Genomic DNA, 4,678 nt, shown 5'->3' with positions numbered 1-4,678 from the left:
AGTTTTGGTGAAAGTTTCACACCTTTACTTTTACATAATATACATAGCTGAAGGACATAGCTGAAGGAGACAAAGAAAGGCACCAAGTAGGTATGATCAAAGAGAATAAAAGGAAAAAGCTTCTTGCATGTAACACGTAAACAAGAGATGCATGAATGTAACCAGGTGTTTTAAATTTAGCTATATGGCATACGTGATAAATTATGACATATTATTGGAAGGATGACAATTAAAAAAAATACCTACTTAACATGTATGTTTTTTCATGTTTTCAAAAGATAGCATCTTTAACACCAAAATACAAGTTGTAAATTATTATAAATATCATATTTTAAAACATTCGAAGTTAAATTCGTGAAGTTAATACTTAGTATGGTGAAGAGAGAAGTATATGTGTCATAGCTTGTTCCGTTAGGTGCGTTTAATCGGTTAATGTAATTCCATAACCAATAGGTATTTGGTGAGATGCACTAATGCTCCGGGTTTTTTAAGCGCAAATGTTGAAATTGGTTCTTGAATTAATGTTTAGATAGTTATTTGGTCTCTTATCTTTGTTATTTAATTAATTTGTTTTTTGACATTCTAAGTTGTTTAGTTTATCTAGACTAAATCTTTAAAATTTCGATACTCATCTTTACCGTCACTAATCTATCGTTATCCATTGCTACTCCGAAAATTTAGGGGGTCATTTTACTTTTTGCGCAAGGGACTGGCACCATCATTAGCTTGTACTGCCAACACCAATATGTGTACTAAAAATGATGTGTGCTTTTTTTTTGTAAAGGTTTTCAATATTCAATAAAAAAAACAAAGGAAACCAAAAGATGAAGATAGAAGAGTGCTACGTAACCAAAGAGCTTTGAGAATTATATATACATAATAATAAGATCTTTTTTCAAGAAATATGCTACATAACCCTACATTCTCATTTTAGAGTATTTCCTATTTGTTTGTATTTGTATATAATACATATCCACATAAAACAACAAGACAAAATTGCAAAAATGGTCATGTGGTATGTATTTTTTTGGGGTTTTGGTTTAAATCCTAAATTTTTTGGATTGGTGGTCCTTTTGAGCTAGTTTTGTTGCGTATTTGGTCCCTCCGAAAATTAAAATGACTATAATACCTTTAATGTATTTATTTTCTATTTTTCTTTCATTTTATTTTTAAATTTAATACTTGTTTAATTATTTTAATAATTAAAAAAATAAAAAATAGCCCACCTTTTCTTTTTCTCTCTCTCTCTCTCTCTCTCTCTCCAGTGGCGAAGCCCCACCAGAAAACTCAATCGTCTCCTCAATTGTCTGTTACTGAACCACCGTACTCCACCATTGAGTTCCATCTCAATCACTCCCATTTTTATAACGAGTGGAGAGTGATGGAGAACTTCTATTTTTGTTTTTTAGGGCTTCTTCTCTCAATTCTTCCCTAATTTTTTCGCCTTATTTCCCCTAAATTTATCAATTCCTTTGATGGATTTCTTGTGAACTGCAATGGGTTGCATCGGTTCCAAACATGTGGTTAGGTCTTTCAATTCTTCCTTACACGATTAACATTCTTTCAAGCATTTTTTGGGTCTTGATTACTGAAGAATCATGATCATGATAATAATCACGTTACGATGATAAGATTAGTAAGAACAAGGAGAATCACGCTGTTATTAATGATCCATTATCCGAAACTTCAAGTTCTGATTCGATCATTTTCAATTTTGGAAGGTTACCTGAAGCAGAGCACATCGTCGGCGCCGCTGGATGGCCCTCTTGGATTTGTCTCGTCTTCGGTGAAGCCAGTCATGGTTGGCTCCCTTTAAAATCCGATACCTTCCAAAGATTCGAGAGATACATGATACTATAATGCAGTTCTTCATAATCCCAAAATTTCTTCAATTTCTGTGTTCTAGGTGTGTTCTAGGTTACAGAAGTAGAAAGATTCACTTGAACAATATCTTGAAATGAAATCATGTTCATTATACTAGTTAAATCCTTGTAATCTACAGTTTAAGAAAAGAAAAAAGAAACACGAAGAAAAGAAAAAAGAAACACACATTGAACCAAACCATAGTTTTTTTATGATGTTGTATGTGTGTTATACTTTGTTTTCTTTTCTCTTTTCTAATTTCATTTTTGCAATCTCTTTCTTTTCTAATTTCATTTTTACAGGTTGGAAATTTGATGAAGGCGGCAGGGTTGGGATTTGTTTAATTCTATTCCATAAACGATTTTACAATAGAAAATCGTTCCAGAAACGATTTAAAATGCACTGGTTTGGGGGTTTCTTGAATTCTCTTAGCAGTGGTGATGGTATGTGTATATGTCTGTTCTTGAGTGTTGAAGAACAAACGAGTACATGAATGTGTGTTATGGTTGAGAAAGAGAGAGAGAATGCTAATTTTAGAAACTTTCCTACTTTATATATACATTCCATTCGAAAATCTAACGTTAATTTTTGGTTAGGTTTTCCAATCTTTTGTAAAAACAAGTGGTCCAAAAGTTGTAAAGAAGACTTGTTTTGCCCAAACACATAATATTGGATACGATTTATACATAATAATAGAACTAATGTGCTAAAGGTCGTGCTTAATAACCAAGATAATGCTAATTTTAGAAACTTTCATACTTTATATATTACTAATAGAGTAGTAGACAATTTTTCATTAAGAAGAAAAAAAAAAGTTTGCATAACTTAACATGGTCAATCTTACTTATTTCAGGTGCCAAGTTCATCTTTACTTGTTTTGGTGAAAGTTTCACACATTTACTTTTACATAATATACACAGCTGAAGGAGACAAAGAAAGGCTCCAAGTGGGCATGATCAAAGAGAATAAAAGGAAAAAGCTTCTTGCATGTAAAACGTACACAAGAGATACATGAATGTAGCGAGATGTTCTAATTTAGCTATATAGCATAAATGATAAATTATGATAAATTCCTTGAAGGATGACAAATAAAAAAAATTACCTACTGAACATGTATGTTTTTTCATGTTTTTAAAAGATCGGATGTTTAAGCCCAAAATACAAGTTGTAAATTATTTTAAATTTCATATTTTAAAACATTCAAAGTTCAATTCGTGAAGTTAATACTTAGTGTGGTGAAGAGAGAAGTATTCGATTGGAACAAGCTTTGACACATATACTTCTCTCTTCACCATTCTAAGTATTTAGGGGTACGTAATCGGTTAATGTATTTCCTTAACCACTATGTATTTGGTGAGATGCAATAATACTCCTAGTTTGTTAAGTGCTAATGTTGAAACTGGTTCTTGAATTAATGTTCAGGTACTTATTTGGTCTCTTTATCTTTATTATTTATTTAATTTGTTTTTTTTTGACATTCTAAGTTGTTTAGCTTATCTACACTAAATCTTTAAAATTTCAATACTCATCTTTACCTTCACTAATCTATCGCTATCTACTGTTAATTCGAAATTGTAGGGGGTCATTTTTCCTTTTTGCACGGGGGGTTTCAAAATCAACGGACCCACACTCCAAAATGGAGCTAACACCAATAGCTTGTACCGCCAACACCAACATGCATGTATGTATATGTGTACTAGCAATCAGGTGTGTGTTTTTTTTAAAAGGTTTTCAATCTTCTATAAAAAAAAAACAAAGGAAACCAAAAGATGAAGATAGAAGATTGCCACCTAAACAAAGAGCTTTAAGAATTATATATACACAATATTAAGACGTTTTTGCTATAAATATGCTACATAACTTTGCATTCTCACTTTAGAGTCTTTTCTATTTGTTTGTATGTGTATATAATACATCTCAACATAAAATAACAATATACATTCCATTCGAGAATCTAATGTTAAATTTTGGTTAGGTTTTTCAATCTAATGTTAAATTTTAGCATTATCTTGGTTATTGTGCAAGACCTTTAGCATATGAGTTCTATTATTATGTATATATCTTATCCAATATTATGTGTTTAGGCGCCTAAACAAATAATATTGGATAAGATATATACATAATAATAGACTCATATGTTAAAGGTCTGCACAATAACCAAGATAATGCTAATTTTAGAAACTTTCCTACTTTAGATATAATTAATAGAGAATTAGACAAATTTTCATTAAGAAGAAAAAAGTTTGCATAACTTAACATAGCCGATCTTACTTATTTCAGGTGCCAAGTTCATCTTTACTTACTTTGTTGAAAGTTTCACACATTACTTCTACATAATATACACAGTTGAAGGAGACAAAGAAAGGTACCAAGTGGGCTTAATCAAAGAGAACAAAAGGAAAAAGCTTTTTGCATGTAAAACGTACAAAAGAGATACATGAATATAACATGATGTTTTAAAATTAGCTATATAGCATTCGTGATAAATTATGATAAATTACAAGAAGGATGACAATTAAAAAAAATCACAATTAAAAAAACATGTATGTTTTTTCATGTTTTCAAAAGATCGCATGTTTAACCCTAAAATACAAGTTGTAAATTATTATAAATATCATATTTTAAAACACTAAGTGTGAGACCCATGAATTACACGGGTTGATTTAAAAAAAGATTAAACATTAAATTAAAGTGTAAACAAAAAATATTTTTTATGTAAAACTATAAAATAAAAAAGAAAGGAAGAAATGTATTTATTGCAATTTAATATCATATATATGATATTTAATACTTTACATATATAAGTATATGACTT

General features: G+C 30.1%; 1 long non-coding RNA gene across 1 annotated transcript; it reads left to right on the top strand.

The window, feature by feature from the left end:
* The first annotated feature begins 1,317 nt into the window (after positions 1 to 1,317).
* On the top strand, positions 1,318 to 2,075 carry LOC145109691 (uncharacterized). Its single transcript, XR_013709146.1, has 2 exons — positions 1,318 to 1,636; positions 1,722 to 2,075. It is a non-coding gene; the product is annotated as an uncharacterized LOC145109691 (long non-coding RNA).
* Positions 2,076 to 4,678: the final 2,603 nt, after the last annotated feature.

Source organism: Lactuca virosa, chromosome 4, assembly GCF_052849685.1.
Source record: "Lactuca virosa cultivar CGN04683 chromosome 4, Lactuca_virosa_CGN04683_v6, whole genome shotgun sequence".
Taxonomy (NCBI): Eukaryota; Viridiplantae; Streptophyta; class Magnoliopsida; order Asterales; family Asteraceae; genus Lactuca; species Lactuca virosa.
Note: the sequence above shows the minus strand (reverse complement) of the source record. Positions and strands in the feature narration are given on the sequence as shown.